The following is a 27,112-nucleotide window of genomic DNA, read 5'->3' as shown; positions in this document are numbered from 1 at the left end:
TAGGGGAAGCAAGGGGGGCAAGAAATTAGCAACATGTACAGGGTGACATTATGACTAATGGACTTATGTCAGATATTGCAATGCAAATAATTGCAATATTTTCATGATGGCATCATCATGCACATGTTCTCATGTCAATGTCATGACAGTTTATTCCTGATGCTTGTTTATAGGAGGGAAATAAAGATTCTTCAAAGAAGTACACACACACACACACACACACACACACAAACACACACATACACCCTATGCTAACAAAAATGTAGCATTCAAATGTGTATAATTTCCTCCAATGTTTTCTGTATACCAAGCCACTTTCTTGATAAGCAGGATGAATATAGCAAGGTATCTTAAGTTCACACTGCAGGACATCCAGACAGGAGCTGTGCTTTCAGCTAAATCCAATTATCATACACCAAACATCTGCTAGGAAGTTTGTTCAGCTGGACAAAGCAATATTCAGAAAATGAAGTTTTTTCAAACAGTGGGGTGTAAACCCAGCCTTTCATTTGCATGAACTATAAGATTACACCATGGACATGTCGATAAATTATGGAATAGAATGCATGCAGTATGGCAGTGGAGAAATAAAGTAAACAAACAAGAAACTGTGATTCTTCCAACTTGACATCACAGCTGTTTAAAAAAGAAGAAGAAAGAAAAATTTTGGATTTCCTTTTGTTATAATCTTTAATATTGGACTGGAAGTCATATTATAAGTTAATTGGAAGATAAAATAACCCATTTTGTCAATCAGATAAAGAATTTAGAAGGATGGGTAAAAAACAAGTAAGAAGCCTAACTCTGTTAATATTTATCTGTTTGTTTATTAAATATATATGCTGTATATTTCATTATGAAGTGATTATAAGCAACTTACACCATCATAAAGTAAGAATATAAAGCAATTATATCCATGAGGTGGCAGGCTGACTTTTATCTTTTAATGTCTTTAGGTTGGGAAAAAGCTAAAATGAAAGACAATGCAATGTTATTGGGGAGAGATTTTTTGCCAGAATCCAAGTGCACATGAGTCCAAACTATGTCTACCTTCACATACTAATTTTAATGATGATTTTAATAAACCATAACAGCCTAGCCACAATGTTTAAGCTGACTAGTATGTAAAACTATATCATTTATTTGAGCTCATCTTAGTGTGACTTCTGCAGTCTGTAGTTTCTAAACCAGTTCCTAAACCATATACAAATCAATAAATTATGGCACAATCTGGAAATCAAAGAATATACAAAATTACCTTGGTGCAATGGTAAACTCAGCCATGTTGAGAAGAATGGGTTTACTTTCCAACCTTGTTGGTAATTGGTATGACTCATTCTACAGCCCTCTTGATCTTTACTGGTCCAAAAATGTAACAAATAAAGTAAGAAACTCAACTGCCCTAACTTAAAGATATGTGTGTATTTCAGCAGTGATCAAACAAGTAAATGAGTAGGAAAATTTAGGGCCCATAATAAGTATTTTGTTACAGTATGCATTCCATAGCTTTGGTGCCCTCAGCTGTGGTGAAGGACATGAACTAAGATTGTTTTTAAAGAGGCTTAGTTACATGCCTAAAGGAACAAGCGATTTCCTTAAATACCAGCTACTGGAAGAAACAATGGAAGATTTATTGCTCATCTTTCCTTGCTTGTGAGCTTTGCAGATGCAGCTGGTTGGCCATTTCATAACTCAAAATGTCCAAGGAGTGGGCTTTGTGATCAACAAGCAGGGCTTTTTTAAAATGTAAGAGATTTCTTTGAAGCAGTGTTTAAAGCAACTTTAATATGGTGGACTTCAACTGCCAGAATTCAAGAGCCAGTATGTTGGAGCCCACCCAAAAATATTCACCCATGTGGATACTGCTGCCTTTTTTCTCCTTCCCTCTTGCAACTGGGATTAATATAAATGCTGTAAAAGGGAAAGAGCATTATACTGCATGTGTATACTGCATTATACACATAAAAGGATTATTAAGGGGTAGATATAAATCTAGCACCCTGGGTGTAACCAAAGATCACATTGTAGAGTACAGGTTTAGCACAGGAATAAAGTCACCTTCAGGACAGAATGTTACAAATTTATGGTTCAGGGAGAAAGAAATATTTTCTTGCAACTGGGACTGTTTTCCTAAACTTAAACCATGAGATAGTCTGCAAAAACATTCACTTCCAAATTACTGGAAATGCGATTCATTGAGGAAGAAAGAGCTTCAGAACAAACTCCCAGATGACATTTCTTGCAACATTTCAAGATGATAAATGTTTAGGGATGTTCACTTATGTACCTACAAAAAGGTGATAATCAACCAAAGATATCTGTAAAAAATCTGTTCCACTCAGGGTTCTTTATCACGATCATACTAACATGCCCATCTATAATCCATGCATTGGCAATTAGCTGTGCCAACATAAATTGTGATGCCCAATGGCCAAGTCCTATTCTGCCCCAGTAACAGGTGGTGACTAGTGTTGTCCTCACAATTTATGTGGTGGGATTATTGAAGGGCTGTGATTAATGGATCCCCCAGGTGCTTTTCTCCTCCCATTCAGCATCATCTACCAGCAAGAAAACAAGCACCAATCACTGACCTTAATCAGCTTCATACATTTAACACAATCTAATATCTCCAGTTTAGATAAATATTATTTGTAACACAGAACTATGTATATTAGGAGCTAAGACAAAGTATATCTGCAAGAGTGAAATATCTGATCTCTGTGCTTAGCTGGGATAGATGAAGGAAATGTCATGACCTTTGCAAATTATTAGTGGGACACCTTAATGCCATGGTTGACAAGGATGAGTGGAATTCCTAAGTGGAATTCATATAGCGCAGCTATTTAAGTTGATTGTTCATCTCTCTGTCATCCACTGTACCAGAACAAATGAGATCTCATCATGCAACAGTGTGAAACTACATACTGTATTTTGTGTCATGAGTCTCACAGCTGTTATAAACTACAAGTTCCTTCAGCAGAAAAATGGCGTATAAATACTGAAAGAGAATATGGCATAAATGTACTTATTTTATATTTTACTTTATATATTTTATAAGTTTTATAGGACATATCAGCTCACCAATCCTGGAGAACTCTGGGTGATTTCCCAAACCTTAAGTACTATTTTTGAAATCATTACATGCAGAAGGACACCAAAACCTATTAATATCCAAGAAGCCCATAATTTAGCTTCTATTACCTTCTGATCTTGAGCTCAACAAGCACTTATAAATTTCCCAGGCTGAGCTTCAGATTTCAGCTGTGTTGGGATTGACTCTGTTTTAAATGTTAAAATGAGAAAGAGTTTCTGAACTAAAGAAGATCCAAATATTTATTCCTTAAATGTAGGTTCAAGTTAGTTTAACCAATTGCAAAGCAAATTCTTTTCTCTGTTTCTTTCTGCTTTGGAGCTATGAATGATGTCTGGACAGATCTTCCCCATTAAAATCACATCTTTGCTATCATTTCGAATATGATCCACACCTTCCTTTCCTAAAGCCAATTTTTAGGAACAGTAAAAAATCAGATGATCATACATCAGTTAAGTCTTAAAAACAAAGAACTTTACTTGTTACAAATAATGCATGTTCTGCTCTGTTACCTTTCATTTTTCTTTAACCTACTGAAGTGTATGGTGCCCTCAAAGCTGGGAGGGATTGCTAACACCTCAGACGGCATGTTCAAGGGTCAACAGACTCTTGATTGACTTGAATAATGAGCCTTTTCCAAGAAAATGCAGTTCAGTGGTGAGAAATGCAGAGTTTTGCATTTAGTTAAGAAAAATCAGGGGCACAGGTATAAGATAGATGATAAGTTGCTCAACAGTAGTATTTCTCATAAAGATATGGGTAGCTGTAACCAGCTATAAGATTACATGATGATTCTGCTGTACACTGCATCAGTCAAACTGTATCAGGAATTCTGGGTCCAGGTTTAGTAAACATAAGAAAATTGCTGAGAAAAATGTCCAGAGAAGATTAACAAAGACAGTGAGAACCTTGGAGACTAAAATCTATATAGAATGGTTAAAATAAATGGATATGTTTAGCCTAAGGAAGAAAAAACTAAGGGGAGATGTGGTGGCTATCTTCCAATCATTAAAGGGCTGTCATGGGATAGAGTATGGATCTATTTTCCAGAGCACCCAAGAATAGGACAAGAACCAGGGGATGGAAGATCTATAGTGAGAACTCCAAATTTGAAATGAGGAGGAATTTCCTGACTATGAGAGTTAAGAACAAGCGGAACAATCTGCCTCCTGGATTCATGAGTACCAAAACTTTTTAAACTATAGTCAGGCACCCATTTGTCTAGGAGGACCTAAGGATTCTTGCCCTGGATAAGAAGTTGTATTAGAAAACTTCCCATGTCCTTTTTATGACATGTGTAGTTAAGGATATATACTCAGTTCCATTGTCAACTTCCTTGTATGGAAAAGAAGTGTCCCCCACAACTCCTCCAGAATATAAAGAAATGGCATGCCAATGGGAATGTATTAAGCTAGTACAATTCTGTTCAGAGTGTTTTGATAGATATTGGCAAAGAAATATCTATGAATTCTACATGAATCAATTTTTCTGTGTCATTTTGATTGTTAATAAAGCAAACCTTCAAAGAAGTATTTCACCTTTGATCAGAGTTTAGTCAATTGCCTCAAATCTCAATGTATTCATTTTTTCTTTGGAAGATTAAAGGAAATCTTATCTTCCCCACTTCCTGATTCTTTTCTCTTTTCTGACCTAAGTGCTTTTAAGTATTTACTAAATAAAAATCAAAGGAGATTGAGTATTGTATTACATTTATGAGACCCAGGGGAGTTAACCTGAATGACTCAGTAAGCCTTCTCCTAGCAAATTAAGATAGAAAAAATTCACAATACCATTACTGTTCTTTATATGCAATAATTCTGTGCAATATAAAAATAATGCAATAGAATAATGATATAGAAAACAAAGAGTTTAATTGCTGGGATACATATTGCAAGACTACCAAAAAGACTACCAGTATATTTTAAACAAATTATTCTATGCCCCTCTCTCGTGTATTTAGCACCTACATTTCTCTATTCTCAAAAGAAAATTGGCCAAGGAAATGTTATATTTGGATAAACTGATAGAATAGTAAAGCGTGCAGATATTCTTAAACATTAGGGGGCATAAAATAATCAAGGAGGAGATAAGGAGGAGGCAAAATCCTGGCTGACAAACAGTCATGGTTTCATTAACATAGTTTGTTGGAGAAATCATAATTGGCTGACATGAACAAACACATAGCTGGAACTTACTATCCCATAAGCCAAGATTTGCAAACAACAATAACTGGGTTCACAGGACTAAAGCAATCTATATTTAAATAAAGAAACATTATGTCTTAGTAGTATGTGAGAGCCCAAATTTTGTTTCATTGCATTTTTGAGAATTTCGGCCACCAAGGCTTTTTTTGTGGCAAATTTCAAGATTCAAACTTTTTAATTTTCTTTCAGTTGGAATTCAAGAGTGACAAAATCATGTTTATATACATAAAATTCACCGAAGTTGTTAAAAGAAATGTCATGGTGTGTTCTTGCAGATCTATAGAAAAACCATTTACATCTTTGTGTTGTGAGATAGCAAGTCCCTAGTTCAAACTGTCACTAACCTCAGCTAGATTTGAATTGTTGAAACATACGCTAGCTTGGGAGGAAAAAATTTCAATGTGATGTAGGTAAAATTCTTCCAAAGCACAAACTCAGCTGAGTTATAAGGGGGTGAAATGTTATTTTTAATTTTAAGGGTAGCAATCATGAACAAACAAAACTAGAGGTTTTTCTTCCATTCTAGATCTTGCTTTGGAAAGATCATTAGAAATAATACTAAATCACCTAATCCACTGCTAATAGCTTTTAATCTTTCGTACTAATGACCAAAAATGTTTGCATCGATTCCCTTGGGCATTGTGGTCTACATTGGCATTTATTAGCACTGAGTTTTTGCTGCTCACTTTTAAACAGATGGTAATGATTTTTGTAACTTCAAAAGTGGGGAGGGGAGGGTGGGGAGAGAGAATAAAAGAAATCATCCTGGAACAGTGCAAGTAAAATAGCACAATGGGAGCCTTTGGAAGGTTAGAGCTCTAACTACACAGGCCATGCTTGAGGGTGTGTCCCCATGTCGAGGCAGTTTCATAAACATCACTGATCAAAAGAAATTCCATTCAGCTGCTAAGATGCACTGGCAGAAACTTGTTCATATTTTCTAGAGGAGAGAGCCAATGGAAAATTGTGTTCCAAACCAATCAGAAGTGTGAGATGCGTTAGCATAGCTGATCATGAGACAGAGCCGAGAGACTTTGAATTCTAGCTGTATGCCTTCCTCTGGCTTTCAAAATTCTTATTTTCCTCTTTGCTATCCATCTGTCTGCCTATCACATTTGTATAACATCTCACTAAGGAGTTCAGACCTTTCTCTATACAGGGTTTCTCACTTTACTCTCCCACTAATTAATTCTATGGACAGAATGAGAGCAAGGAATGGAAGAGAGGTCTGGAGTGATACATCACACACACAAAAGGATTTTTTACTGATGAAATACTCTTTGCCCAACTACATTATGCATTAATACAGTATCTCCCACCTGAAGTTTCAGTATTGTTTTCTTTTCTCTTTCTTTTCTCAATTTATATGCCAATCATTACTCTGGTTTATTCACAAATTTGTGCAGTTCATTTTTATTTGCTTCTCTTACTGTTAATATGGATAGTTATTACTATAAAAACTTAATTTGTAGGAAGAAACTTAGCTTCTCTGGAACCTTGTTTAAATTCTTCTTTTCTTTTTCTCTTATCTCTTTTTTTAAAGTTCAAAGTTAAGTTGTATGAAATAACCTTTCAAAAGTTTTATTTGAATGCCAAACCATTCTCTTTATTTCTTGTACTCAACACAAAATATATTGGATCTAAAGCTGGATTGTGCTTAATTTCTATCTAATTTGGAATTTCCAGTGTGATGGTAGTATGGAATAATTAAATGTATGGTGTCTAATCTCATTAATTGTGTTCAGTTAATTCAACTAAATCAAATATTGGCCAGAATAAAAAGGAGAGTATCACCCTGAATTCACACACTTCCAGTTCAAGCTCAATCCTTGATTAATTTAAACCTCCCTGCATTCACTGATATTCCAGACTAATAAAAATATAACGCTGCATTTCCTTAATCATCCTTTTAAGATACTAATGTGCTTCTTGGAGCAAAATATCTTGTAACTGGAAGGAGACCAGATTGATTCTCAACTGTTTCCTTTTGCCAGTATGAATGAAAATGTTTACACAGGAAACTCTAATTTAGTGTAAGCAACTCTTTGGACCAGAGGTATATTGAAGCTTTGAAAGCTTCCATAGGTATTATTACAGCCTAGGAAATTAGGGAGTTTACAGAGCTAATGGCACAACAGTTGCATCACAGTCCTTGTTTTTAGCTTTTCTTCCCTTACTGTTATATAAAACAGGAAGTAGGAGGCAAGGAAGGAAATGGGTCCAAGCTAAAGATATAGGCTTCAGCATCCTGAGTCAGGAAAGTGCAAATACTCTACAGTGAAGAGCACTTAGCATTTAAAGGGACCAGAATTGAAAAATTAAAACAGAAACCAAAGTCTAATATCTTCCCAAAATTGTGAAGATTTCTTAATAAAAGGCATCATGATCACTGATACCTATTTGCTGCAAGGATAATTCCTTTACAGTAAAGAAAAGCCACGGGGATAGAATTCTTAAAAGTAGATGCTTTTTGCTGGGTTGTTAACATACAAGGATTATCATGAACTAGGGAGAAATTTTCTGACATGAAATGACTAGCCTCCGACACTGGAATTTTTAAAGAAGAGATTGGGCAATCATTTGTCCGGAATGGTATATTGTCTTCTGCATGACCAGGAGGTTGGATTAGAAGACCTGAAGGTCCCTTCCAACTCTGCTTTCTGTTATTAAAACTTTACTTTTAGAAAATTACAAATAGACTAAGGGTCTTGATAAATTTGGAATAATATTTTGGAATTAATTATTTAAAAAATCTTTCTGTGAGAAAATCTTTTGTTTTGAATTAAAAAAAAACTTTTTTAAAAATTGGACATTTATAGGAAATGTTGAGGTAATTCTCCGTTAGGAGAATGAGCACATACAGGGAGACGTATTGAGATAAGTGTTTGAATAATACACACACAGCACACAGATACACTGTACAGTAAATGTAGGTTTTTACTTCCAGAAAGTTTAAGCAAAGTTCAAAATAGGCAGTCCAAAGTAATTCACAGGTAAGATCAGTCAGTTTTCAGTCCAGGGATAATCCAATAACAAAGTCCAGTGTCAAAAACAGTTCAGTAACAGACTTACATCAAATCCAGGAATAGCAGTCAATTAGGAGGAATGGCAATAATCTCTAACAGAAGGAAACAGAGAGACTCATTGAGACTTCTTCTGAGACAAAGACTAAAACAACCCATGTTTCTGGCTCCATCTTATGGCCGTTTGAGAAACCATACCCAACTACAGTTTTTGCATTTTCTTAAAGATACAGTTGTAAAATGTCTATCCTGGTTTATATATTTCCAACCCAAATAGCTGTTAGGTGACTTAAATTCCTAACAGGAAATAAAAATTACAATTAAAGAGAAGAGCACACAAAGTTGACACAATTACAGAATGGAGCAAAATATTCTAATATTAGACATATTGAAAGGTATTTTTTGAAAAAAATGGATTCGGCTTATTAACAATATCACACATACACATCTGGTATATATGGAGAGTGTGTGTCTACAATAAGATATGAAAGAGGACGAGTTTTATCTGACAAGATTTAGTTACTTTACTTCATATTTTCTTTTCTATATATCTTCATATTTTTCCTTTTTAATCTTTCCTGCATCTTGTGCTCTGTCTGTTTTTCTATATTTCAGTTTGTATTAGTTTCTACTACTGTAATAATTTTTAATAATATTGTTGTTGTTGCTGCCACTGCTGCTACTAGAAAACATTATCAAACTAGGAAACATCATCAATAATAGCATGATGGAAATGAAATGTCTGCAAAAAAGCATCCAAGCTCAGAGCACACCAAGAAGCCCACAAAAATAAAACCTGAAGTTTAAAATTCTATATCCTACCAATCTTTTCAATTGGGAAGAAAATATCTCTCCAATACAATGTATACAAACCTCCATGGATTCTCCATCTCTACTTTGCAGTTCTAAAATGGTACAGAAGTCTCCAAAGGTTTAGGACATGCAGCTGATCAACTTATCTCCTCCACTCACCACATGAACTGCAGAAAGTGAAGCCAAGGAAAGACCTCAGCACTTTTCTCTTTATACATCAGTGCACCTTAACCACTTCCAGATGTTACTTTTACATTTACTGGTCTTGAGTCAGTAACCTCTAAAATTTATTTTGGAAGAGCTGAGGGAAGGCTCTTTCAATAAAATGGAGGATAAAAGAGTGTGAAAGAAGGTTACACGTTTGGAATCCAAATGTCAGTTGTAGTTAAGATGAACTGCTCCATATTAAGATCTAGCCAACTGACTTGTGCTTTGCTGGAAAATTCCAGAAAAGAGTATACGATTGAAAAGAATGCCGGACCGCTCAGGGGTTGAATGGGACAGATTTCTGGATGACTGACCTGCATCTTGATTGAACTCCTCACGTCAAAATATTATAAAACAGCAGCTTTATTCTTTAACAACAGAATATGTGATTTAGAAATAACCACTCTCAAAGCTTTTCCCATAATTTTCTCAGTAGGTTTTGTGATTTCTGTGTTTACCCTTTATGTATGGCTTACTTCTTTTCAAATTGCTTAAGTGGATGGCAAATTTTCCAGCTGATAAATTCAATCCAATCAGAATACAGCTGGTAGGGACTTTGGGGCAGTGGTGGGATTCAACCAGTTTGCATCCCTTCGGGAGAACTGGTTGTTAACATTCTGAGCAGTTTGGGAAACAGGTTGTTGGAAGAACTCATCAGGGCAGAGAACCAGTTGTTAAATTATTTGAATCCCACCACTGCTTTGGAGCAGGGGTGGGATTCTACCAGTTCACACCTATTCGCTAGAACCGGTTGTTAACATTCTAAGCAGTTCAGAGAACCAGTTGTTAGAAGAAATTACTGGCCTAATCCTGTAAGGCAGGCAGGAAGGAAACGTTCTGGTGTTGCTTACAGAAAATGCCTCTCCATTAACCCTTATTACATTCTTGGCAGGACTAGACTTTTTCTCTCTGGAACTTCTCTGGAGTTTTTTCCCCCCTCCTTTGCTGGTACTTTGCTCGTGTGGAGTGACCATTCAAAGTTACAAGGGCACTGAAAAAAGTGACTTACGACCATTTTTCACACTTATGACTGTTGCAGCATCCCCACAGTCATGAGAGGCCAGGCAAGGAGATGCGTGCCTCAGTGTGAGTGATATTGAGTTGGCCAGGCCCAGCCAATAACTAAGCCATGTCCACCCAGTCACATGACCACCAAGCCATGCCCACCACCTAAGCCACACCCACAGAACTGGTTGTTAAAAATTTGAATCCCACTCCTGCTTTGGAGGTCTTTTAGTCCAAGCCCCTGCTCAAGCAGGAGATCGTATACCATTCCAGATAAGGTGCCCAATCTCTTCTTTAAAAACTCAAGTGATAAAGCACCCAGAACTTCTGAAGGAAAGCTGTTCCACTTGTTAACTGTGCTCACTGTTAGAAAGTTTCTCCTTAATTCCAAGTTGCTTCTTTCCTTGATCAGTTTCCATCCATTGTTTCTTGTCTTGCCTTCTGGTGCTTTGGAAAATAAGTTGACCCCCCTCCTCTTTGTGGCAGCCCCTCAAATACTGGAATACCACTATCATGTCACTCCTAGTCCTTTTCTCTAGTCTGGCCATAGCCAATTCCTTTAACCATTCTTCATATATTTTAATCTTCAGGTCTTTAATCAGCTTGGTTGCTCTTCTTTGCACTTGTTCTTTTGTTAGCATCTTTTGTCATTATGCACCTTGTCAGAGTCCTTTTCTCCCTTTTATAAATAAATTACGCCTGGAGTTGGAAGACTTTTACATCCATATTATGTATTTATATGATGAACAAAGTCCCACCCCCATTTTCCCAATCTAGTGTTTTTCTAATTCAGAGCTACACTACTCAGAAATTTCTGTCACCATTGTTGAGAATACCAGGAGATGTAATCCCAACACTTTTGGAGAATATCAAGTTTGAAAAGACTTTTTCTGCGAATTGGCTTGATTACGCAATCAAGTTTATGTACTTTTTCTTATAATGAAGCTGCCATTCTACATTTTAGGGTTTTTCCCCATTTTGTTCCCGCTATCTGAAATTAACTTTTTTTGAATTACATTTGTATGTAAGATTTAAAAAGACTTTTAGAATGCATCTTTTTATGAGTATCAGCATAAAGCTAAAAAGTGAGCTTCATTTTTCTATTTATTAGTCTACTCCTTAATTGAAAAATTTCCAATCTGAGGTTCTTGAAGATATTGTCCTTCAACTGTTTTATAGATCTACAAATATTTGATTTACATTTGTTTGCAGATTGTTCACTTACAAGGCACAGAAAAAACTTATGACCATTTTTCACACCCACGGCAACATGCAGCATCCCCATGGTCACATGATCAAAATTCAGGCACTTGGCAACTGACTCATATTTATGACAGTTGTAGTGTCCTGGACTCACGTGATCACCTTTTGAGGTCTTCTGACAGGCAAATTCAATGGGGAAGCCAGATTCACTTAACAACCATGAAATTAACTTAACAATCTCAATTATTCACTTAATAATTGTGGCAAGAAAAGTCATAAAATGGGGCAAAACTCACTTAACAACTGTCTTGCTGAGCAATGGAAATTTTGGTCTCAATTTTGATTATTAAGTTAAGGACTACCTGTAGATGATACTTAATCAGGCAACTATTAAGATATTCATATAAGATACAACCATCAACAACAGAGCTACCACGTTACAAATATTTTCCTTAGCTCTGAAAGAGAGCTCTGAAATATCATAATTTTCAACACCAGATTAAGACATTTTAATTTGTTAAGGCATTGTTACAGATAGTCCTCAACTTTCATCCATTTGTTTAGCAATTGTTTGAGGTTACATCATCACTGAAAAAGAATGACTTACAATCAGTCCTACACTTACGACCATTGCAGTAATATCACAGTCACATAATAAAAGTCTGGGATCAGATGATCTCTATTGTGATCTTCCCAGCTGACTTCTGATAAGCAAAGTCAACGGGGAAAGCCAGATTTGCTAAATGACCATGTGATTCACTTAATAACTGCAGTGATTTACTTAACAACTGTGGTGCAAAACTTTGTAAAAACAGTCATGGTCCACTTAACAATTGCTTTGTTTAGCAATGGAAAGTCTAAGTCTAAGTCAAGGACTACAGTATCTGTAATTGGTTTCAATGCAGTTTGAGATATTATTTAATAATATGTTGTTTTTTTGGTGTTATTTTTTATATGATGGGTTCATACATATTTTATAATATAGCCTTGACCTTTTCATACACATTATTCTAGATAATGCATCTCATATGCATTGTTCAGATGAAATACACTATAAACATCTCTTTAAAATATAAAATAATTATTAAACTTTCAGGCTGCTGAAAAGTGGCTTTAAAGCCGGATTAGAGGCATTACTATAATGGAGAACTGGTTTTTTTCAACTGATATGAGCTATGGTAACTAAACTGAACTTCCTCATTCAAAGGCAATGTCTTATTAAATCTTTTTATTCAAATATTTAGGCATTGCAGATGGAAAAGGAAATACTGCTGCCTTCATGCCAAACTTAGGGATTTATTGAAGGCCTGTGTTTGGCTAAGGTAGAAACAAGATTCCAGACTACACTGACTTTAAATGAGTTCATCTTTTAAACTAAACAGTGGTTTGAAATCTGAATATTAAAAGATCAGTTTCAAGATATTTCATACCAGAAATGGGAAGTTATAGTGATACAGCTTTAAAAAAAACCACAAATCAATTAGCTAAATGACTGACAAATACCCACCTTTACACAGCACCTTGTACTGCACCTGACCTCTCAAATGGACCAGTTGTTATTTCCTATTTGTTTGTAACTGGACTATTTTAACTGTACAGTTTTTAAAATGAAAAATATCTCTATATCTGACTCCAATTTCATCTTCTCAGCTAATGACAAATTAGGTCTATTCCTCTTTAAAAATATATATATCTATAGTTAAATATTTAGTAACCCTGAAATTCCACTGCGATATTCCATTCCAGATGTAATTGTATTCAACAGCTGGGAGGGATATTAAGGGACTATTACATAATTCCTATCCCATTCTAGCCCAGAGAGAAATTAAAAGCTACAATTCAAGAACTGTGTCCCTGAATCACTCCTGGTATTTCTCCCTGGTCTGTTTCACCTGTCAGTTTATAGTTAAATAAAGACCCACATTTTCTTTTAATCTCTGGCCAAGACACTGATTCCCCTCTCCTTTCTATTTATTTTTTCAAGCATATCAGTTCTTTACCTTTAATTGCCTGTCACTTTTGTTGACCCAGAAAATGAAACAGTACAAATTCCAGTGTTTCATGACATCAAACTTACAAAAGTTTTCTTCAGTACTTAACTTTATTAGGAACATCCTCTTAACAGATCAATAGTTTGATAAGCAGGCTGAATTGTTAGTCTTGAAGTTCAGTTTATTCATCTGCAGTCCTTTTTGGAGGGCCAACTTAAATGGAAGAAGGGATGAGGTATGTAATTTATGACAAGAGAGACTTGGAAGAACTAACTTGGAGATTAGAAGTCCCACTATAATTGAATATATAACAGATGTCTGGCAAATGTTTCTCTTTGTGTTGTCACATGAAGCAAACCTAGGTCTAGAATTTGAATGAAACTCAGAGTAAAATTAAAATGCGGTGTAAGACTGTAATCCAGAACTATTTAGACTTGCTGCATATGTTACATGCATGTGAATGCTGCAAGGAACTCTTTGCAATAACTTTACCTACCTGTCAGAATTACCAACCAGAAGAACCAGACTAGATGGTAAACTAAGCCCATAATCTTCAAATGGCATTGCACTGAGGAAATGTAATCTGAAACACATCCATATCAATTTTCAATCAGTTGTTTTCCAGGTATGTTAGAAATAAATCCAACCACAACAAGACACTAATTGAGCCAAAGCTGATCTTCATGTTTTTGTGTTAGAATTATTTAATGTATGTAATAGTAATATATTACAACATTCCCATTACTCCAGCTGTCCTAGAAAAAAAAAATAGAGCTGTAAAAGAATGATGACTATTGCTATGTAGCATTTATGTGTCAAAGGCAAAGGCAAAGGGGTAAAGTACTTTGTGTGTGCATGTACAACTTGCAATTCCTCAAACCAAACATATATTCCCTCAGGATCATATTGCAACTTCAGAGGGTAACCACATAATTCCAGGGAAAGATAGTCACATTAAGGATTACAGAGAACACAAGCATTCCCAAGTAATACAACTGAATCCAAAGCGCTGACAAATCTCAACAATCACTATATCTATAATTCCAGATACTAGAAGTAAAGTGGGTTTTGTTATTATTCTTTGCTTGTTTCTGTTCATCATTGTGTACTATTTGCAATGTGGATGTCTTGTAGTAGATATATTCCCAATGAATATCATCAACCATCAAAAAAGATGGGCAGAGATGTATCAGTCCTTCCAGGTAGAGCAGACTAGGAATCCTATGCCATTAGGTCAATAATTTTATTATAAAAGCTATAGTAACAGAATTTTTCAAGTCTTACTATGCTTCCTTTCTTCCCTTTAGGGAGGGTCTTATCCAAGACATTTACTCAGATTTATTTTTTTCTTCAAACTCACCTTCCTCGTATTTGATTATTGTCTTGATAGCCACTATCAAGTCTTGGCTGAATATTGTTAATAATTGTTGAAGTTTGCAATAATGGCTAATATCTGTAACTCGGGTGTAGAATGAGGGTGAAGGTTCATTCTCAGAGCTTGTAGGGTGGTTTCTGAATATTTTGTTACCAGGCTAGGTAACTTCTTGAACAGAGTTTAGGGGATGTCAGTGTCAATGTTCAGAACATTGACAACACCTAAACTCCACTGAAGATGTTACCTAGCTTGGTAATGAAATATTTGGAAGCCAATCCACAAGATCAAAGAATAAACCTTCACCCTCATCCTCAATTGTGGAAGTACTTTTCTATAAATAAATAACAGTATTTTTTTTAAATTTAAAACTTCTTCATCTTGTACAAACTCTGTGAAGATTATACTATGACATCCAGAATTTCAGATCACCATTCTAGCTAGTGTCTTCATAATAAAGATTTTATCCATGCCGACTTTCTACCACCCTTCAAGTGGTTTTTGAGGTTTAGCTACTCTAATCTCCATATAAACCCAAGTTAAACTTACTATCACTTAAACCAGATCTACAGAGTCTTAGCAGTTCAACATCTATTCTCTAAAAGAAGCTATAATGGACTTAACCCGTAATTTCATATTCCCAATCATTCCATTGTTCTTTTTCAGTTGAATTATAGGTGGACAAGAGGAACCTTGTCTAACACTAGAGTTCAGAAATGACCCCTTTTCCCCATAACAATAAAAAAACCAATGTTTATCTGAATGAGAATAACTATAGCATATCTGACTTTCCAGGTTTCAGCAGCTTAATATCAAACCAGGGAAGGGAATGATTCTCATCATATGGACAACTTTATATTTAGTCAGAGATGTTGCCCTTGAGGTATGAGTGCTTAAATGCTAGGAAGGATTAGATAGATGAGCTTGGGACCCTGCTTCTGGACTGATAGCTTTTCCGGCTGGCAAGATCTCTTCTTGAGCTATTAAACCTTGTAGTGGAGAACATCATTCATTTTTTCCCAAGTAATTCTGGGCCTAAGTCATATGAGTGGCTACATTATAGACATTATTTTTGCTTCTGAGAAGACGGTTGGTTAGCTGGAGATGAGTGCCATCATCCTATTAGCTTGGGCAAATCATGCCTAGATTATAATTAAGAACTACACTGAATTGTTTATGGGTTAGGAAGAGGAATAATTCTACTTCTTCCTCAGCACATGTTCTCAAACGGTGATGAATGAAAGATTGGTCCAATGGCCTCTGTTTAATGTGGGGAGCCAAAAACCCCTCTCCTTTGCTGGTTAACAATTATATATTGCTCGGTCAGGCCATCCAATGGTTTTGTGTGCAAACTTTTCAATACACTGATTTTACCCCACTTTATATTACCATTCTGGGACATAGCAAAGAGGCTGTTGGTGTATTTTCCTGATGCTTGGAGACTATAAGACATGATTGAACAGATTGATGTTGAACTGAAGTAAGACATAGTTACTATGTGTACATTGAGGTTCCTGTCTACAGCGGTGATGTCTCTTATAGGCAGACACTACTTGTGAAAGAGCAGGTTCACAATTTCGGTTCCTTCTAGTTTCACTGCTAGAAACTAAAGGGGCATTTGCCAAGTTCCAGTTGATATATTAATTGTGACCTTACCTGGTAGATGAATACCTAGCTATATTAACTCAGGTCTTCATTATCCTCAGGCTAGACTCCAACAATGTTTTTTTACAAAAGGCTGTTTGGAAACTGCAATTGGTACAGAATGTGGTGATCTATATACTTATTAGCTCTAAGGAATAGGAGCATATAAACATAAATTTTGCAATGCCTGCATTAGAGTCTGGGTAACTTAAGGAGCTCACTTATAAAATATTTTGTAATTTGGCACCTACCCACCTTTAGGACCGCTAACTCTGACCACTAAATAGTGTAGGAAGTACTGGGTATGGCCTTCTGGGTGGTGATGGGACCAAGGATAGAAGCACTTCTTTTATGTAGGGGTGCTCGTGCTTTGGGAATGGCCTTCCTATAGAGATCAAACTCATTCCCTTCATGCTAGCTTTCAGGACAATCATTTCAAAGAAGAATTTTAATTTCATGTATTACATCACCATTTTTTTCTGCACGTTGATCTCTGCTTTTGATAGAGTTGTATGTAGGTTCTATTGTAAGCAGCTGAGCAATTGCAGTAATGCACAAGTTTAATAATAAACAAATAAAAACATTGAACATTTTCAAAGAAAGGAAGGAAGCCAAGGTAATGTTTTATCCTCTTAATGATACATTACTGTCCAGGTTCACTTCCTCTCTAACGAACACGAAAATCATGCTTAAATCAAATCTTAATCTTTAAAACAGAAAAATTCCAGTTTATGAGGTGGTTTAAAGGTTTATCAGGAATATTTTTGATTCCTTATTCCTGGTTTTACTTTTTTTAATTAATCAAATATTACTACTGTCTTTCATTGTAAACTTCTCTGGGGAAAAATCCATTTAAAAAAGAAATGCATGACTAATTAAACAAAATAGCATAAAAATAAACCCTGAACTAAACAAGCAATGAACTGTTGGAACAAAATTTGAGAAGGAAGAAAACAGGCTATCACTTCAGATGTTCCATGAAGAATTCTCTCTTTTTCCTCCTTCATTTTAATAAATATACAAGGTGCTTTAAAAACGTAACAGAAAATATTTACCACTTTGGCAGATGTTTGCAACATATTGGAGAGTTCCCATAGATAAAATAGTTAATTGATTGGGACTTCCGGTTTGCGAGGCTTCGGCAGCGGCAGGGATTTGCGATCCAGCGCGATCCCTGCCGAGCTCACTGCCAAGGTTCCCCGATCCGTTTGGATCTGGGGGATATAGCTGCCCTGCAGGGGCAGCTGAAGACAGGGGGGGATCTGGAAAGGGGGTAGGGGGTGTCGCAGGCCCCCTCCCCAGCCAGAAAAAACCCCTTTTCCCGAGGCGGAGGAGCAGTGGTCAGCAATGGCCGCCATGAAGAAACCTGCAAACAGATAAGATTGTGCAGGAGGAAGAAAATCGGGGAAATCGTGAGAGTTGTTTCTGGACCGGGATAAAGTTGCCAAGGGATAAGAAAGTTTCCTGGGGCTTGAAAATTGCTACGGAGAAGTTGCTACATTGTTTCCAGAGAGAGTTACAAGCGGCGCACAGAATTCTAAAAGGGAAAGTTTTTTTTTTCCTTCACTCTCCTTCCTAACGTGACAGCGGATGGAACAACAAGAGAAATCTGAAAATCTAGGTAATTAAATACTGAAGAGATAAGGATTTCTGAATGGTTTTTTGTTTTTTTAAAAAAGACTTTAAAAAAATTTTTTTTTGCTGTGAGTGGGAAGGGAGAGGGAAAAATTGGATTAGAATTTGAAAATAAGGAGAAGACTGCCTGGATTTTTAAAGAGCTATAAATACTAATAAGGCTTCTGAGAGATATATATTAAACGGAACTGTGATCAAACTCCAATCCCAGAAAGAGAAAATAAAGGAGAAAGTGCTTAAAAGGATTAACCTACTTGGATTGCTTGGTGATTTTACCACTTTTGAGAATTATCTCTGATTAAAAGCACTTGGGTGGTTGCTTGGGAAAACTTTTTCTCTTTATAATGGCATTACTTGTGGACAGATTGAAACTTTTATATCAAAAATATGAAAAAGAAAAGCAAGAAGGGAAGGACGTTTTTGATACTCTTTTTCAGTATTTAGAAATGGCGGTCTACACTTATGTAAAATTGAATGGACAACAGGACGACTGGGATAAAGAAGAAGCCATTTTTGATGAACAAGTGACTTTGGCTGGGGAAGGAAAGGAGAAAGAGAAAAAGGAAAAAGAGACTTTAAGACCTATAAAAGCAATCAAAAAGAGAAAAACAAGATGAAAAAGAGATATTATGTTAGAAGACAATAGAAAGGAGGAAAGCAGAGAAAAAGGGAGGTGGAGAGGCAAAGGGGTAAAGAGGACAGAGAGAAGAATAAGCAAGGGAGAAAGGGGACGAGAAGCCTCAATAGTAGAGAGCAAGATGTAAAGAAACAAGAGTTTTTTAGAGATAATGGGTAAACTTTATTGATAAAGGGATTCTAAAGGTACATAAGATTGTTTTTTAAATTTGTATTTAGAAATAATTTTAGAAAGTTGGAAATAATGTGTAATTTAAAGTGTGATAAAATGTTTAATATAACTTAGTGTGAAATTTGTCTTAAGAAAAGGGGAACATTTCATGAAATAAGGATTTGAGATATGATGGGGGGGAATAATTGTGGAAAATATAAGTATTCCCAAAAGGCATGTTATTTAATTGAAATGGATAAAATGGTTAAGATATAAAGGAGTTGGAGAGAAAGATACAAATGAATGTCAATATTAATTAGATTGTGTTATTTCAGTGGAAATTTTTTTTTTTTTGAAAGGAGAGATTTGAAGTAGGAGAAGCAGGAATACCTTAATGAAATAATGATTTAAAATATGTGATGTGGGGGGAATAATTATGGAAAGTAGGTGCTCCCACAAAAGTATGTTAATTAATTGAAAAGTAATGTGCTAAGTGTTTATGATATAAAAGAATATGAATATTAATGAATAGATTAGTATTGGTATTGATAATATTGTATAAATTTAGAATGTACCAAATAGAATCCCAATGTAAGTTAGGTATTTTATATTAAGTATTATAAATGTAGGGGAAAGAGGTAAAGGCGTCATACTTCAATTAGTGTACAGGAGAAGCTTTTTTTTTTTAAAGAAGAAAGATAAAAGCGATAGCTGGAAATAAACAGACAAAGAATAATAAATATTATGATTTGAATTGAGATGAGATAAATAAAATAAAATTAAGAGAATCTAAGAGAGAGAAGAAGCTATATAAAAAATTGAAAATGGTAATAAGATATGGAATGGCATATAAAATGAATATGAATTTGAGTTGGTGTCTGTACAAAGAGTTTTGACCCGGGATTAAGCAACTTTCAGAAAATATGTTTTTTTTTTATGTTTATATGTTTTGTGTTCTTATGTGTTTATGTTTGAATGAGCTAATAAAACCTTGGAGAAAGGTTAGAAAAGGACAATGGAGAGAAAGATAGAAGAAAATAAAGCAAGTTAGAAAGGGAAAATATGTGATTGTAAGGAAATGTGTTAATGTTGTAAAACTTTCAAATAATTTTTAGAAATTTTTAGAAAAAAGGTTTTATGTTTATCTTGTATGTTTTGTATGCTTTTAAAAATTAATAAATTTTTTATTAATAGTTAATTGATTGATAGCATTTATATAGATATACTTTAACATGAGTCACCTGAAAAAAAACAACAGATCTAAGATTGCTTCAGAATCCCATGCTAACTGCCTTTCATCATGGAAGGAAGGCAGGTTTTAAAGATAATAAGTAAATTCCCCAATTCTTTTTCCTCCCCTTTTGGTAATAAATAGCTTCCTCTCAATCAAATCCAACCCATCTGTTCAAAAATAAAGAATATTTTTTAACACAGCTGCTTGCGTCTTGATTATTTTTACAGCTGTACCTTTTTATTGCTTGGATGGAGTGATTAGACTTGACCTTTATAGACTGAATAATTTTCTCCATGTTATTGTTAATGGTACTGTTATGGGGATTTTGTAATACAGGTAGTCCTCGACTTATGACCAGTGAGTTCGAAGTGACCAGTGAAATGCTACGGACATAATTTACTTGGACTTCAATAAGGCATTTGACAAAGTAGATCACATCCTACTTCTTGTAAGATAGAAAAATGGGGGAGAGACAGCATCATCTCCAAATAACCCACTGACCACCTGCACTGAATGTGTATTTCTTAAAGGAACTACATCTACGTGGAAGGAAGAATGCAGTGGGGGTTCTGTTATTAGGCCCAGTTTTCTTCAACATCTTCAAAAGCAATTTAGATCAGGGGATAGAAGTGGAAATCATCGAATTTGCAGAGAAAAACCAAGCTCGGAGGAATAACCAACACTTTAGATGATAGGCTTATGATCCAGAAGGGCCCTATCTATACTGGGCCTTATCCAACAAAATGTAATTCAATGGTGAGCAAAATATGGTTTTATACTTAAGCAAAAAAAACCAAACACACAGGTCTTAAATAGATGGAACCTTCCTCAACAGCAGTAACCATGAGAGGGATTTAGAAATCCTAGTGGATAATCTCTTAAATATGAGTGTGCTGCAGCTGCCAAAAAACCCAAAACAGTCCTTTGGAATACTATGTGAAGTATTAATACTATTTTATACTGCACTGGTAAGACCACACTTGAGGAAAATGTATAGTTTTGGTTACCATGACGCAAACAAGATGCTGAGAGTCTAGAAAAGATGCAGAGAAGAGCAACAAAGATTATCAGGAAACTGGATGCTAAAATGTATGAATGATTGCAGAAACTGCGAATGTCTTGTCTAATGAAGAAAATGACTAAGGGTGACGTAATAGCAGTCTTCCAATATTTAAGAAGCTATCTCAAAAAAGAGGGGGTAAATGTATTCTCCAAAGCACCTGAAGTAATGGATGGACATTTGTCAAGATGTGATCTAACCTAGAACTAAGGAGAAATGTCATAACAGTGAGAAAATTAATTAGTAGAATGGCTTGCCTTCAGAAGTTGTGGATACTCCCTGACTGAAGGTTTTTAAGAAGAGATTGGACATCCATTTGTCTGGAATGGTCTGGGTCTCCTGCTTGAGCAGGGAGTTGGACTAGAAGACACCCAAGGTTGACCTATTCTGAAGTTATGATGGTGTACCTATGACCTTTGTTCACTTATGGCCTTGGTCTATTTAACTCAATGTAATTTATTCCACTTGGTTCCACTTGATATTCCACTTGATATTTATTCCACTTGATATTCCACATCCTTGAATATCATCAATACACTTAATACCCACATTTCTATTTCTACTCCATTGATAGCTCAATTTTACCTTGAAATTTGAAGCAGGATAAAGTGCTTCATAACACCTAAAAACACTAGATTAATTTGGGGATGAAGGAGTGGTTGTGTAGCACACCTCGTTCTGATGGAAGGTCTGATAGAATGAAAGGAACATTTGGAGAGCTATTACTACTGATACAAAACTTCTGCTATTGAAACAATTGTCTTCCTGCCCTTTCCTTTACCCTACTATCATCCCAGTGCCAAAGAAGCCCTCCATCAAGGAACTGAATGACAACAGACTGGTTGCTCTAACATCTGTAGTTATGAAAATCTTTGAAAGGGCTAGTGCTGTCCCACCTGAAAACCATCATGTATCCGCTGTTAGATCCCATGCAGTTTGCATACTGAGCAAATAGATCGACAGATGATGCTGTTAATATGGCTCTGCATTACATCCTACAACACCTTGAATCTCCGAATACCTACGCAAGGGTCCTCTTTGTAGACTTCAGTTCCGCATTCAATACCATCATTTCAGATATTCTTCTAACTAAATTAAACCAACTAACGGTACCTGAACACACTTATAAGTTGATCATAAGCTTCTTAACAGACAGGAAGCATCAGGTGAAGCTAGGCAGAATCATATCTGATACCTGTACAATTAGCACAGGGGGCCCCCAAGGCTGTGTGCTTTCTCCACTTCTCTTCTCCCTATATATCAATCACTGCATCTCAAATGATCCATCTGTTAAAATACTGAAGTTTTCGGATGACACAACAGTGATTGGTCTCATTCGAGACAACGACGAATCTGCATACAGACAGGAGGTTGTATAACTTGCCTCATGATGTAACCGCAACAATCTGGAACTGAATGCATTCAAAATCATAGAAATGGTGGTAGACTTTAGAAGAAAGCTCCCATACTACCATCTCTTACAATACTAGACAACATAGTATCAGTAGAGACCTTCAAATTTCTAGGTTCTATCATATCACAAGGCCTAAAATGGACACCTAACATCAAAAACATCATAAAAAAAGCACAACAAAGAATGTTCTTTCTGTGCCAACTCAGAAAGCTCAAACTGCCCAAGGAGCTGCTGATTCAGTTCTACAGAGGAATTATTGAGTCTGTCATCTGCACCTCTATAACTGTCTGGTTGGTTCTGCAACCCAACAGGACAGTCACAGACTCCAGAGAGTAATTAGGACTGCAGAAAAAACAATTACTATCAACCTGCCTTCAATCGAGGACCTGTATACTGCATGAGTCAAAAAGAGGGCGGTGAAAATATTTACAGACCCCTCACATCCTGGACATAAACTGTTTCAACTCCTTCCCTCAAAACGATGCTATAGAGCAGTGATCCCCAACCTTTTTGACGCCGCGGCCCGGTACCGGCATCAGCTGGGCGCCGCGGCCCGGTACCAGCATCAGCTGGGCGCCGCCATCTTTTTTTGATGAAAAAGTGCTTCCGGACTTCCGGTTTGTCGGCTTCGCTAGCGGCAGGGATTTGCGAAGCTGCGCGATCCCTGCCGCGCTTAGTCGCTTTCTGGGGCTCCGACCCAGACGGGCACGACGAGCTAGGCTGCCCTGCAGAGGCAGCTGAAGGTTGGGGGATCCGGAGAAGGGTGTGGGGGTGTTGCAGACCCCCCCGGCCGGCAGAACCCCTTTTCCCAGGACGGTGCAGCGGCGGTCCGTAATAGCCGCCACAAAGAAGCTGGCAGCCGGGTAAGAATGCGCAGGAGGAAGTGGAGAAAGTGCTTGAGAGGAGAAAGTTTTTCTTGGCTCCTAGGACTCTAAGACATATTTAATAAAATTCCTGAAAAGTATGACTTTCTGAATAATACCTGCCAGAAGAGGAAAAAAGCGGCTGTTTGATGGTGCTGAAAGGATAGCTTTCCCTCTTTTCCTACGGAATAAATAACTGGATATTAAGAAACCTATTTTTTTTAGGTGAAAATTGGTTTTAAGCGATGAGTGGGAAGAGAGAGGATTAAAAAGAAAATATTTGTATGTTAAGACTTTGTTGGAGCAGATGCCTTAAGGATTTGAAGACTAGAAGATATTGCAATAAGACTTTTAAACAGATTTGGACTTTCTTTCTTTTTGATTGATATTACCCCAGAAGGAGAAAGTGAGAACTCTGCCTTGGTTTGGACTGACTGATAACTTTGGGACTGTTTTATTTTTTTATTTTCTTTTGAATATTCTGGTTGTTGTAAGAAGAAAGAAGGGGAAAAGAAAAGAAAAGATTTATAATGGCTCTTTCTGTTGAGGAACTAAGAAAAGAATATGAACAAGCAAAAAAAAATGGTAAAGATGGTGTGGAAGAAGCTTTCCTTTTTAGAAATGGCGCTACTAATTATCAACAAACATTACAACAGATGAAGACAGCAGAGGAACAAGAAAGAAAGGAAGGAGCCATCTTTAATGAATCTCAGAATTTGATCAAGAAAGAAGGAAGAGAGAAAAGAAGAAAACTAAAGGACTTAAGATCTAAAAAAACATTTAAGAAAGGGAAAAATAAAGTGCAAAACCAATATGATGATAGTAAACAAAAGGGAAAAGGAATACGACAGAGAAGGGAAGCCGGTAAGGCAGAGGTTAGAAGAAGGGGGTAGAAAGGTTTGTTGGGAGAAGAAAGAAAGGGAAAAGGTGGAGAAAAGCTACAATGTTTTGAAATTAAATGGAAAAAAGAAATTTTTTATGGACAATGGATAAAGTATAATTTTTTTTTAAAAAAAAAAGATTTTGCAAGGTACATAAGATGAGATGGTAGTATTGTAATGGTTTAAGAGTTGATAAGAGATTAAAATGTTAAAATGTTTAAAAATGATTGGCTTTAAAATTTAATAATAGGGGAGGTTTAGAATACGGTTTTAATTAAAGAGTTTAATAAGATTATGGTATTGATGTTATTATAAAATTTTTATTATAGTATCTTTTTTAATATTTGGATTTATTGTCTAATTATGTACTTAATTATTTTGGATGTATTAGTTAGATAGAATGTACCAAGCAAAATCGGATTGGGTATTGGATATTATTTTAAAGATTAATTTGACTAACTTAGGGGGAGATAGAAAGGCATCATACTCTGATTAATGATTTCAGGAGAAACTTATTTTCTTCTTTTTTATGAGGAATGAGACAAAGGGATGATAAAAATGGACAAAAGATACAAATATAATGATTCAAACTAAGATGATTAATTAAGATAGAATTAAGAAGGGTGAAATATGTGGAGAAGTTAATATAGAAGGCTTAGAATGGTAAATAAAATAAGTAATGATATGTAAGATGAGCATGAATATAATTGAAGTCCATGAAGAGAGAGACACCTGGGTCCAAGTTACTTTCCAAAAAGATTTTTTTTTATGTTTTGTGTGTTGTGTGTATATGTTTTTTCTGGGGGGGAGAATTAGTAAAAACTTGTAGAAATATAGAATGAGAATAATGGTAATTAGGTCAGAAAGAAATAGATGAAATAATAACAATGATATTGAATAAGAGTAAAGAGAAGTAAAGAGAAATTGAATAAGAGGTTTTGGTATGTTATATGGAAACGGTTTAAAACAGAATCATAATTTATCTGACTTGTTAAATTTACAATGAAAAAAGGTTTAAACATGTAATGAATAATGATAATTTGTGTGTTTTTAAAAATTAATAAAACTTGTTTAAAAAAAAAAAAAAGAAAAAGAAAAAGTGCTTCCGGTGACCTCCGGAGCACGCTTTCATCAAAAAGATGGCGGCGCCAGCGCTTCGGTGAGCTTTTCCGGGTGAAATGGCTTTCACCCGGAAAAGCTCACCGAGCACCGCCATCTTTTTGATAAAGCATGCTTCGGTGAGCTTTCTACCCGGAAAAGCTCACCGGAAGCACTTTTTCATGAAAAAAGATGGCGGCGCCCAGCAAGCCGCGGCCTGGTAGGAGTTGTTCCGCGGACCGGGACCGGTCCGCGGACCGGTGGTTGGGGACCCCTGCTATAGAGCACTGCACACCAGAACAACCAGACACAAGAACAGTTTTTTCCCGAACGCCATCACTCTGCTTAACAAATAATTTCCTCATCACTGTCCAACTATTTACAAAGTCTGCACTACTATTACTATTAATCTTCTCATCACTCCTTATCATCCATGCCCTCCCACTTGTGACTATATGACTGTAACTTGTCGCTTGTATCCTTAAAATTTATATTGACTGTTTCCTAGTATGATTTGATTGTTTATTGTACCCTATGACTATTATTAAGTGTTGTTCCTTATGATTCTTGACTCTTGACGAATGTATCTTTTCTTTTATGTGCACTGAGACCATTTGCACCAAGACAAATTCCTTGTGTGTCCAATCACACTTGGCCAATAAAGAATTCTATTCTATTCTATTCTATTCTATTCTATTCTATTCTATTCTATTCTAATTTCCTTTCTTCCCCTTTCCTCCTTTTTCCTTTCCTTTCCTTTCCTTTCCTTTGTGCAAGCCCAGACAGCAATTCTTCAAGGTCTTGGACAAACATCTTTTCCTTGCCTTGCCCTTTTAAAAATTAAAGTTATGAAGGGCTTTATATATAAATGATTCTTTATTTAAAGATAGAAGCCTTTCTTATTTACTAAATTGGATTCTTATGCAAGTATTGCTGTAGAATCTACTTTATTTATGTTATTTTATTTGGTTTGTCAATTGCTTACAAGATGATAAGTACAAGTAAAAACATAGTTATGAACACATGGATACATATAAGAAAAATAAAAGAAACAATAGGACAGGGATGGTAAGCACGTTGGTGCGCTTATGCACACTCCCTACTCTTTACACTGCTCTGACTTATCTAGAACAGCGGGGGGGCTATGTGAGGATGCTTTTTGTGGATATTAGTTCTGCGTTTAACACAATTCTTCCATATAGACTGGTGTCTAAACTCCTGGACCTTGGGCTTTCTAATTCAAACTGCTTTTGGATTATGGATTTCCTGTCTGGCCACTCACAGAGTCAGATTAGATCTAGACTATGTATCTGAATGGTCTAACATATGGCAACTCCAAATCTCAACAAATAAATGCTCTGTCTTACATATTGGTAAAAAAAATCAGAAAATAAAATACAAGCTGAATAGTCAAGATCTTGTTGATGACCCAAGCTCTGTAAAGGACCTGGGAATACTCACTTCTAATGATCTAAGTGCTAGAGCTCACTGCAACTACATAGCCAAAAAGGCATTAAGAGTTGTTAACCTAATCCTACGTTGCTTTTTCTCTGGTAATATCTCACTACTAACCAGAGCATACAAAAC

General features: G+C 36.0%; 1 long non-coding RNA gene across 4 annotated transcripts in view; it reads right to left on the bottom strand.

Annotated features, from left to right (window-relative positions):
* The window catches only part of LOC148128774 (uncharacterized), a 98,302-nt gene that overhangs the window by 18,156 nt on the left and 53,034 nt on the right, over positions 1 to 27,112 (bottom strand). For 3 of the 4 annotated variants that reach the window (XR_015746013.1, XR_015746017.1, XR_015746016.1), the window contains exon 4: positions 14,034 to 14,120. This is a non-coding gene — a long non-coding RNA (uncharacterized LOC148128774). Of the gene's footprint in view, positions 1 to 13,691; positions 13,751 to 14,033; positions 14,121 to 27,112 lie in introns of those variants that run through there. The other variant, XR_015746014.1, reaches the window with a different exon arrangement.

Source organism: Notechis scutatus, chromosome Z (assembly GCF_049901735.1).
Source record: "Notechis scutatus isolate UNSWTSFEM ecotype Mainland chromosome Z, rNotScu1.2, whole genome shotgun sequence".
NCBI lineage: Eukaryota > Metazoa > Chordata > Lepidosauria > Squamata > Elapidae > Notechis > Notechis scutatus.
This window is presented reverse-complemented; position numbering and strand designations above follow the sequence as displayed.